Genomic DNA, 12,164 nt, shown 5'->3' with positions numbered 1-12,164 from the left:
TCCAACCGCGATCTTCCATTTTTGGGAGTCCGTCATCCTACGGGTAAAAAGACACCTTCTTCTTTTTTTTTGTTTTTCGTTTTTTTGTTTTTTTTCGTTTTTCGTTTTTCGTTTTTTTTTTTTTTTTTTTTTTTTTTTTTTTTTCCGGTGTCTAATACCTGTTTTGGTAGGTTTGGCTTATGGAACGACTCCGATTGCTCGAGCCCCGGTTCATGCACTTTCCTATCATTCCGTATGATTTCGATGAGGACGAGGTTGTACATGGTGGATTTCACTCGAGTCTGTGACTATTGGAAGAACAAGTCAAGAGGCGATGATGGCCCTTTGATCGGGTGGGTTGTACGTGGTGGCACCTCAAGAGTGCATCACCGGAGTGTCTTCTTTGGATCCTACTAGGTCCGTGCGCATTCTGGGATTGGAGTTCATGGTATGCATCTTTCCTGAGAGGTTGATGAGGCAAGTCGGGTTGAAGCAGATGATCCCTAGGCTTGACACTGTCCCCATGACTGCTATGGCGTTGACTACCAGAGAGCCGAAGAGAGTGGGCTATGAAATGGGCCCAAAGAAACATGTGGTTCCTGAGTTTCTCCGCCAATGCTTTGTGGGTATCGGATTCCTATCTGAGGTGGAGAAAGGCTGCAACTTCGAAAGAGCGCGAAAGACTGAGGAAGCGCGAGCCCGTTGACTACAAAGTGCGCGAGGGAGAGAAAGAGAAAGAGAAGCATCTGACTGAAGGAGAAGAAGAAGCCGGCTTTCAAGTCATTCATCCTTCGAAGAAATCGAAGACTACTCTGTCGCGAGAGATGGTGGTTGGCAAGAACGGAAGAGTCGAGGCCTCGAGAAAGACCGTTGGTGATCGGTCGAAGTGGTGCAAGAGCGCCGGCTCGAGGTCGTGACAAGAAATATGACAAGAACGACAAGGGCAAGGGAAAGATGGAGGAATAGCCCAAGTCTTATTATTATTATTTGATTATTATTATTATTATTGTTGTAATAAAAAGGAGGGATTTTTAGAATCCTAGCCTATCTATTTTATTATTTGTCGTACTATTTTTATTAGAAATGGATGAATGAAATAAAAAGGTTAAATGGTTATGAAACCGTTGGTATTTTCTATTATTATCCTTGTCGAATTTCAAATGCAATGCAAATGTCCTTCTATTTACATTTTAAATATGACGGTGGGTTGAATCCCGTGAAGGATTGCCTACGTATTCACTTAAAAAGCGAAATCAAACCCTTGCGCGTAGTTCGAGTAAATGTAAAAGAATAATTGTTCGAAGCAAGAGCTTGTAATGAACATAGAAAATAAGCATGAGCTTTTGCTTACTCTGGAGGTGCGAATTTAGTTTGTTTGATGATATGAGGATGACAAGTTTGCCAAGATGCAAGAGCATAGTGACATTCAAATAGGCCAGGGGCCGTTTATTTAGTGCCACAAGAGCGACACGTGGGTTTACGCGAGGCGCGTTTTGTTCTATCCTAGGCATAGTATCGTTTCGGTTGGTCGAGATTTGTGGGGTTTGAGAACTCATTCCCATCTAGGTCCGTGATTCTAACCGCACCCCCTGGAGTATTGATTTGACTAGATATGGTCCGGCCCAATTAGGTTTGAATTTTCCCCTTGGGTCGACGGGTAAAAGAGCTCTAACCGATTTGAGCACTAAGTCTCCTTCTTTGATGTTTCTTGGCCTAACCCTTTTGTTGAAAGCTCGTTTGATACGTGCTTGATATGTTTGGACATTATGTAAGGCACGTAGCCTACGTTCATCCAGGAGGATGAGTTCTTCGTATCTGTCTTTCTTCCAATCGGCTTCCGGGATTTGACTCTCGAGGAGGATGCGCAGAGATGGTATTTCTAGTTCAACTGGTTGTACGGCTTCCATGCCGTAGGTCAAATAGAAAGGAGTAGCCCCGGTGGGCGTCTAAGCGATGTACGATACCCCCACAAAGCGAAGGGTATTTTGCTTGGCCAATCTCGTAATTGTCGGTCATTTTCTTGAGGATCGTGACGACATTCTTGTTAGCCGCCTCTACCGCGCCGTTAGTACGTGGTCGATAGGGCGAGGAGTGGTGATGCTTGATCTTGTACTTGGCTAGCAATTGTTCGGTTTCGGCTTGGAAGTGCGACCCATTATCGCTGATGATCTCATGTGGGCAACCATATCGACAGATGATGTTATTCTGTATGAACTTTGCCACATTTTTAGCCGTAAGAGCGGTGTAGGAAGCCGCTTCTACCCACTTGGTGAAGTAGTCAATTGCTACTAGGATGAAACAGTGACCTCCTGTTCCGGCTGGGGTTATTTTCCCAATTATGTCAATTCCCCATGCGGAGAATGGCCAAGGAGATGTCATTGTATAGAGCAACGAAGGAGGGACATGTTGTACATTCCGAAGATTTGTGATTGTGGCAATGCCTCACATATTTGATGCAATCGGATTCCATTGTGGTCCAATAGTACCCTAGACGTGTGATTTTCTTTGCCATCATAGGTCCGCTCATGTGAGGACCGCATTCTCCATCGTGGACCTCTTCCATCACCTTTCGTGCCTGTGAATGATCAAGGCAACGTAGGACTACACCAAGAGGTGTTCTTTTGTACAATTCTCCTTGCATTAGGATGTATTGGGAAGCTAGTAGGCGTATAGCTCGTTGTCCCCTTTTGTCCATATCTGGTGGATAGGTACCATTAAGCTTAAAATTCAGGATTTCTTGGAACCAGGGTTCTTGTGCGATTTCTTCTTCATCGGTAATTTGATGGACATATGCTGGCTCCGACCGTCGTTCGATACACAAAGGCATTTCCATCATGTAATCTGGCATGTTTATCAAAGATGCAAGTTTCGCAAGAGCGTCTGCAAATTGATTTTCTTCTCGAGGTAGGTGTAAGTAGGTTACGTGATCGAAGAATTGAGCCACTTGGTCTATCCTAGCCTGATAGGGTGCTAGGCTTTCACTTCGGATTTTCCAGGATCCCGTAACTTGGTTGATGATCAGTGACGAATCCCCGTGTACTCGTAGGTTTTTAATGCCTAAACTTACTGCCGCTTGTAGTCCGATGAGACAAGCTTCATACTCTGCAGCGTTGTTTGTCACCTCGAAGTCGAGTTTGTGAGCAATTGGCGTATGCTCACCTTCGGGAGAAATGAGCAACACTCTATCCCAAATCCTCTTAGGTTTGATGCTCCATCAAAGTATAGATCCCAAGAGTCTATATCAGTTTGAAGTATATCCTCGTCGGGAAATGACCAAGTATCTATGGTTTGTGCGTCGTTGATGGGATTTTCTGCGAAGAATTCGGCGACGGCGCGACCCTTTATAACTTTCAGTGGCACATATTTGAGGTCGAATTCTGAGAGCATCATGGTCCATCTTGCCAGACGTCCGTTGAGAACGGGTTTCTCGAAGAGGTATTTGACTGGATCCATTTTGGAGAATATCTTGTGAGTAGCTAAGCATGTAGTGACGTAGCTTCTTTGTTGCCCACACAAGAGCGAGGCATGTCTTTTCGAGTTGTGAGTATTTGCACTCGTATTCCAAGAACTTCTTACTTAGATAGTAAATAGCTCTTTCTTCACTTCCTACGGTTTGAGCTAGCATGGCTCCCATGGCAGTTTCAGTTACTGTGAGATATAAACCAAGAGGTTGATCTCGTTGTGGTGGCATGAGCACTGGTGGTTTAGCCAATATCTCCTTGATTCTGTCGAACGCCTTTTTGATCGTCGTCCCACATGGTGTGGTCTGTTTTCTTGAGTTTCTTGAAGATAGGCTCGCAAATCATCGTAAGTTTCGATATGAATCGACTTATGTATTGCACTTTTCCCGGGAATCCTCGACTTCTTTTTTGTTTGAGGTTGTGGCATTTCGATCAGAGCTTTGATTTTGGAAGGATCTATTTCTATGCCTCGTTGGCTAACGACGTATCCTAGGAGTTTGCCAGATGTTACCCCAAATGTGCATTTCTGAGGATTGAGTCTCATGTTGTACTTCCGCAGCCTTGCGAAGAACTTGCGAAGGTTCGCAATATGTCCCTCTCTTTCCTTGGATTTGACGATCATGTCATCCACATATACCTCGACTTCTTTATGCATCATGTCATGTAGGAGTGTAGTCGCGGTGCGTTGGTATGTAGCTCCGGCGTTGATCAATCCGAACGGCATTACTGTATAGCAATAGGTTCCCCATTGGGTGACGAACGCGGTCTTATGCATGTCTTCCATGGCCATTTTGATTTGGTTGTAACCCGCATATCCATCCATGAAGGATAGTAATGCGTGGTCTGCAAAGATTGTCTACCAATATGTCAATGTGAGGTAGAGGAAGTCGTCTTTTGGGCTTGCTTTGTTCAAATCCCTAAAGTCAACACAAACTCGGATTCTCCCATCCTTTTTGGGTACGGGTACTATGTTAGCTACCTAGTCAGAATACTCGGAAACTTTGATGAACCCGGCTTTGAATTGCTTGTCAACTTCTTCCTTAATCTTTAGAGCCCATTCTGTTCTCATTCGTCGAAGCTTTTGTTTCACAGGTTTGAAACCTGGCTTAATCGGAATCCTATGTTCGGCGATATCCCTGTCGATCCCTGGCATGTCTTTGTAGGACCAAGCGAAAACGTCTTTGAATTCATTTAGGAAGTCTATGAAGTCGGTCCGTTCGGTGGAGCTCAAGGTAGTCCCTATCCTAAGTTCTTTGGGTTCTAGTTCAGTTCCTACATTGATGGGTTCGGTGTCCTCAATTACAGGTCCCCCTTCCCCTTCCTGTAGTATTTCTTTGGCTACGTAGGGAGGTATTTTGGTCAAGTCTGGGTTTTGGTCATCCTCAGTATCATCATAAACAGAATTGCACTCAAAATAACGCAAAGAGTAAGCAGAACCTGATTTATTCATATTAAGATTTGAGTAAAGTTGAAACAAATGAGCCAACTGATCGATGGATAGTGGCGGCAAAGGGACAGTAATTGGAGCATTTCCCGAACTACTGTGACTACTTGAAAATAAGCTAGGAGAAACGAGGGGAGTGGGGATGACGACAGAAGTAGACTCTCTAATGGCTCCTCTAGACTCTGACTCTGACTCCGACTCCGACTCTGATTCGAACTCGTCGTCTTCTGGTTCTTCTTTGAACATCTCTCCTTCTCCAGTGGTGAGCTTGAAGAGTCTTCCTTGATTGTTGGTCCATTTGATTGATTTCCTCCACCCTTTCTGTTGCTTTGTGTCGATTTCCGTGATCAAGGCGGTGGGGTTGAAGCGATCGTCTTGAAGTATCGTAGTAATGATCTCATCCTGCGCGGCCCTAACAAATCGGTCCTCTCCAAATAGGAGGCTAACAGCTTGCTTGTCTAAGCAAGGTGCTTGACGGGTTTTGACGGTAGGAACCGTTTCTGGAGGGATGAAGTAGCAATCGTGAAAGATCTCGATTCCGGCTAACTTCTTCTCGAGGTAATGCCAAGGTTCGGGAAATCCATGAAAGAGTTCCGAACTTCCTTCTTGAACGAAGTATCCATTCAAGGTGGGGAGATATGGCCTCATTTGGACTCCTACATACTTGCGATTTTGGACTTGGGCGAGCATTTCGAGAACTTCTTTACGTTGTGGGTTTGTACCCTAGTCCAAGTGGTATTCTTGATGAGTTGCCTTTCTTGTATGGCGCGAAGGTGTTCTTCCGAACTGGGTTCAAAGGCATTCCAGGGAAGTATCCCTGGTTTTTGAGTATGTGGTTGACCACCAAGTTAGAGTAGGGATTATAGTATAAGGGTGCCAACTCACTTTCTATGACATTTACACTTTGGAAGCCCCCAAGTTCGTATATGGGATCCATGAGGACTTGATTGTTTGATTGCTTCTCAATTATGGCCTTGATGGGTGACGAAGTGATCGTCACAACCTTGCCATTTAGTGGGATCTTGATCTTTTGATGAAGGGTGGATGTTACCGCTTTGGAAGCGTGAATCCAAGGTCTTCCCAGAAGCATGTTGAATGAAGCTTCGATGTCCACTATTTGGAAGTTGACCTTTCGCTCGATTGGTCCCGTTGCTATGGTTAGGTTAGCAAGTCCTACAACTTTTCGTCGTGTACCGTCATATGCATGTACACCTTGATTTGTAGGAGTCCAGTCCGACTCTTTCATGCCTAGTTTGTGTGCCGTTTTGAGGGGTATGACGTTGACCGCGGAGCCATCATCTACCAAGGTCATTGGCACATTCTTCTTTAGACAGATGACGGTGATGTATAGAGCAAGGTTGTGGCTGGCGCCAAAAGGTGGCAAGTCTTCATCTGAAAAAGTAATAGGATTACTTAGCTTCGGTGATTCTTGGAAGACCAAGTTGACTACATCTTCGGGAGTAGAGTTATGTGCCACCTTCAATTTGGCCAAAGCTTGCAGTAAAGCTTGGCGGTGTGGAAATGAGCTTGCCACTAGTTGCCGACCTGAAAGATCAGCCTTGGTTCTGTGTAATTGCTTGAGCAAATGATCAGTGGGGTCATCTTCATTGTCATTTGGTGTGATGACGTTGGTTGGACCGTTTTGAGTGGTGCTTTGGTATGGACGACCCGAGCGAGTTAGGTGATCCACATCTTGGTCTTCGCCATTTTGGACTATTTCCTTGACTAAGGAGTTTTCAATGAGATATTCGTCTTCATCGTCATCGGCCCAAACCCCATTGATTGCGGCTAGTTCCCTCATCCTCATGATGTCACTTTCTAGTTGTATGATTTGATCGACTAGCTTGTCGACCACGGTGACTACTTCTTGCATAGTGGCATTTTGAGGGAAGGTCAATGGTACGCTCTCTTTAGGTGTTGCATTGGGATTGCGCAAGGTTGTTACCATGTTTTCTAGCTCCCATACTTGTCTATCTACACTCTTTGCCCATGTGATGAAGTCGGAAATGGTAGGGGAGATGGTAGAGTAGAGTCTTTCTTTTTCAATTGTATGAATTTCATTTTCGGTAGGAGAAACAAGGTGTGAGCAATCTAAGGTAGAGTCGTCACTTGTAATCACTAGAACTCCAAGAGGATTCTGAGTGTTGTTGGGCTTACCTCCTGGTGGAATTGGAAGTCGACCGTCTTCAATCATATCTTGAAGCACGTGTTTCAACTTGTAGCATTTTTCTGTGTCGTGCCCCTTGCCCCTATGGTATTCACAGTAGGAATTTTCGTCCCAGAATTTGGATTTCCTTTCGGGTTCGGGAGTAGGTCCAATGGGTTGGAGGTACCATCGGGTTTCTATAAGAATGATAGAATGACTTACTCTTTACCCGCATAAGAAAGAAAGGCCAAAAATTCACGGAACCACAACCCCGATCGGGGCCGCCCAACCCCGATCGGGGTTGACTACTCCTTTGGGTTTTGACTCTTTTCCGCGTATGATTCAATTTCCTTCTCTTTTTCGAAAACCACGTCCCCGAACGGGGTTCTTGCACGGGGAAGCGTGCCAAATTTACTTCTAATTCTTCTCCCTTCATTTTCACCTAAAAATCACAAAAAGAAACATCGTAAAGTCGAGCATTTTATTTCTAATCTACGAAAAAACAATAAATTGCAGAAAAACAAAAACAAATAAAAGCAATAAAAAGCTTGGGTTGCCTCCCAAGAAGCGCTGGTTTAACGTCCCGCACGACGTAAGAAGCTATTTGATTCAAGTTTTGTTCTTGAGCTTGCCACCAACCAAGCTCCATGCCATAGCTCATTTTGCATTCCGCAACCATTTGAAATTTTTCAAATAAAATTTCCTTTTCTTCTTTTTGGCACTCTTAGCAATAGTGCCCTTAGCATCGTCACCTACAAAGCAAACAACACACATATCGTCCTCCAACGGATCCATTAGTAAGGATCAAGCGTAATAGAGGTAAGAGAAGAGTCCACTGATGCTAAATAAATAACAAGACTCTTGTAACATTGGACTTCTAATGGTGTTGTTTTTGCTAAAGGAAACCCGGTCATCACCCACTTCCAATGTCAACCACCCATTTTTCACATCAATTAACGCACCCGCGGTCATCAAAAAATGGCCTACCCAATATAATTGGGGTTTGTGAGTCCTCGGCCATATCAAGGATGAGGAAGTCAACGGGAATGAAAAACTTACCAACTTTGACGGGTACATCTTCTAAGACACCTAAAGGTCGCTTTAAAGAACGGTCCGCCATTTGCAATGTTGTACTTATGCATTTTAGAGCACCCATGTTAAGTTTCTCACAAAGAGAATAGGGCATGACACTTACACTAGCACCTAGGTCGCAAAGGGCCTTATCAATGGTATATGTGCCTATAGTGCAAGGAATAGAATAGCTACCGAGGTCCTTAAGTTTCGGGGGAGACTTATTTTGTAAGAGTGCACTACACTCTTCGGTGAAAGCAATGGTATCAACCTCATTGAAGGATCGCTTCTTTGAGAGGATTTCCTTCATAAACTTTGCGTAGGAGGGGACTTGGGTAAGCAATTCTAAAAATGGGACGGTGACTTGTAAATTCTTACACATTTCCAAAAACTTACCGAACTTACCTTCCTCCTTGTGCTTTGCTAGACGATGGGGAAATGGTATTTGAACAACTTCCTTGGGAGGAGCATCCTCCACATCTTTCACTTTCTCTTTCTCATTGGGAACACTCACCTTCTTTGAAACGGCATCACTCTCCTTAGCATTGGGAGAGACTTCTTCAACAATCACCTCATCACTTTCCGTAGGCATAGGGTGCTCAACAACTTTGCCATCAAGCTTGCTCTTTCTTTTTAGCATCAACAACCGGTGGGGAAATGGTACACGGTCCTTAACAAGAGGCTCTTCACTAACCTTCTTTTTATCATCTCCCCCAAGCTTGGCCTTTTTTGTTGGAACTTGTGTCCTCCACAAATTAGTGAGATAACATTTTTAAATCTCTTATAGGTTCACAAGGGTATACTTCGTATATTTAATCAGTTGATTAACGTTTACCTAATAACGGTTGGCTTGCTAGAAAGTTTGACGTTATTATCATACAGATGGCGGTGATCAACTGGTCCCTAAAGGTCACACCTATAGGACGTATTTGAGAAATGTGGTTATAGAAATATAATTACATTGATGCCCAAAATGACTAAAAAGTTAGTCAATGTGTTGATGAGATAATTATTTAATGAAAATTAAATAATATTAAGTTGAGACAAATTAACTGTCAATTCGTAAAATAAATATAACAAGTTATATTTAATTAAATATATATAATGTTAGATTGGACGAATTAATCTGTTAATTGTAATTAAATATAATCAGTTGTATTTAATATCAACAAGTTGAATGTGTCATAGTGGTAATAGTGAGGGTACACATACCAAGAGGTCATGGGTTGGATCCTCACTAGATGACAATTCAACACATATTATATTTTTTTGGAAAGACCAAAATAAGGAAAATACACTCCTTGTTTCGGTCTGTTTTGGCGAAAAATTAGGAGGTTATTTCTTTCCTAATTGATTCCAGATTACGGTCTATATAAAAAGAAAGGTAGAGAATTATTTCTGACCTAATACTTTTTCTGACCTTGCCTCCTCTTTCTCATCACAAGAACACAAAGACAATAAAATTTTACAGAAAATTTTAGATTGATTTCTAGCATAATCAAAGGGCATATCTCAGATCGTCTTGGGTGCAATTAATAGGCGAATATCAATTTTGATATTGTTCTTAGGCCAATTTTGCTAGGACCTGAGGTTAATTCTAAATCCTTTTACTTTTGTTTATGTATTTTATTTTATGACCATTGTGTGGACAGCGGGCCGCCCACGGGGCGCTTTTTGGTGAAGGGGCTCGAAAACAAGCGTTTGCATTTTGTATGGAGTCGCCACCAATTTTTATGGGAAATTGGAACCGTTCGAATACCTCGTGTCATGTCAAGACACAAAGTAGTGACATGAACACTAAGCAATCGTTACCCTTAGCATTCTATGTCTAGAATGACTCTCGTGGATGCCAATGAACACGGGTGCTCACGGAGATCTGGAGTAAGGGGTGAGGGTACGTATTAGGAAGCTCTTTTGATCGAACACCTAATCCCGCCCGCCTCGATAGCGGCCTCTACTAATGATTAGGGAAGTTATTCGTACTTGATATATTGTCGGCTATATGCATGCAATGCAACATCCATAGATTAATCCTAACATATGAGAATTTAACTAAGTCGGTTGACACGTAATTAGCATACAATTGGGTCGAAGTAGGGATTTAAGGCTCATTTACATGTGAGAAACATACAAGCAATAAAAGAAATACAATAATTATAAATTACAATAAATATAAATTACAATAATTACATCGGAATAGGCGATTTATGTCGAAAATACCTTTAAAACGGATAATTTGAGGAAAAGAAATAAAAGAATAAAAACAAAGAAATACGAACAAGTCAGAAGGTGATAATACAGATATTAGTTGATTAATACGTAAACTAATTAAACTAGGTCAAAGCAGAAACGGAATTCAGGGACAGAAATCACCCTGGAACAGGCGCAGCAGGCACTGCGCCCTTTGGAAGAGCGCGGCCCGATTCTTTGCGTCTGTTTCCAAGGGTGAGTTCTGGCTGTGAAGCCGGAACTGCAAATCGTTAATATTAATTGGTAAATTAATGGACTGATTATGATTTTTGATTCGGGTGAAAGTGATTAATGGATTATTTATATATGAATGAGGTCATAAAACAGTAAAACATGGTTAAGACGGAAATAAGACGGATTAATTATGTGAAGGGTCGATGTTAATGAATGATTAATTAAACTAACGATTAACTAAACATGATGAATGGCGACGGATTAATGAACAAACAGGTGAAAATATATCAACGATGAATCCCAGAAACCCAATATGAGCGAATTGAATCTCTAAAACCCGAATTGAATTTAATGACGAAAAACCCGCAAATATTGATTATAAGGGATTTAAGTCGGACTTGATGACTAATTAAGCATGAATGATGATGATTAATATACATATGAATTATAAATTACCGTGATGAAGAACAAAACAAAAGGAATAATTTTGGTACGAATTGCAGAGGACGGAGGAAGAAGAAAAGAAGCAGAGGCTGCGGCGGCCTCACGAAGAGGCGCAGCAGTGCTGCGCTCCTTCGAAGAGGCGCAGCGGTTGCTGCGTCTTTTCTCGACGTCTGTCTACTGGAAATCCGCAAAAAAGGTTTTAAAGACGGTTTTAGAAATCGGTTTTAACGAGGTACTTTCGACATAAACCTTACAATTGTTATACAATAATTAAAATACAATAAATAAAGGGAATATACACCCTCAGACTTACATGTTGACGGAACGAGAAGAACTAAGAAGATCGATTAGTGATGCTCGACGCGAATGCAAGGAAAGAGTGCCCTCGAAAGAGGAAAACGATTTAACAAGTTGATTAATTAGATTGATTGAGTGTAGTTGGTCAAATTGGTCGGTCATGCAACGGAGAGGCTGGTACCCGGAAAGATCCGAGCTTACGTGGTCGGAAGTCCAAGCACGTAGGCGCCAATTAGTAAGAACGAAGTCTAGAATGCAAAGGGAGAAGAGAAGGGCGGACACTCGCGTGAGAAATATGAGGAACGAATGCTCCTATTTATACTAATCACGTGAAGGAATAGGGTTTCGGAGACTCTTTGGAAGTGAATCTCGGAAAGATATAAAAAAGATACGTAAATCATGCAAAGAAGGGCCTGGGAAGAGGCGCAGCAGCCACTGCGTCTCTTGGAAGAGGCGCAGACACTGCTTTGCGTCTGTTCCCGGAGGTTTCCTCTGTTTAAGAAAGATTTCTGTGTTTAAGTTATGGTAGGACGGATTTAATTCGATTATCTTTTAAATATTACGGGATATTGTTTGCCAAAAGATAAAATTTGATAAATATGGAATAGAAATATCCGGAACATTCCAGAACATTCTGACTCGGGATTTAACAGCTATCAGAAAATGGAGACGGTTTTTGACCCGGACTCCGAATGTACTCTAATTACTGCCAAAACGACCGTATCGGCACGTAGATGACAACTAAGAGGTTGACGTTTAATATTTGAGCAATCACTTGACGACAATCTTACGAACTGTCACTAATCGTTCCGCGAATCAAACATGCGGCCCAATCATCACCGGGTGGTTTGCGAGGGGTGCAGAAACGAGGTGTCTACACATTGATCATCTTTATTAA

The sequence above is a fragment of the Silene latifolia genome, chromosome 7 (genome assembly GCF_048544455.1).
Source record: "Silene latifolia isolate original U9 population chromosome 7, ASM4854445v1, whole genome shotgun sequence".
In the NCBI taxonomy this organism is placed as follows: Eukaryota; Viridiplantae; Streptophyta; class Magnoliopsida; order Caryophyllales; family Caryophyllaceae; genus Silene; species Silene latifolia.
The sequence above is the reverse complement of the archived record's forward strand: the minus strand, read 5'-3'. Positions refer to the sequence as shown.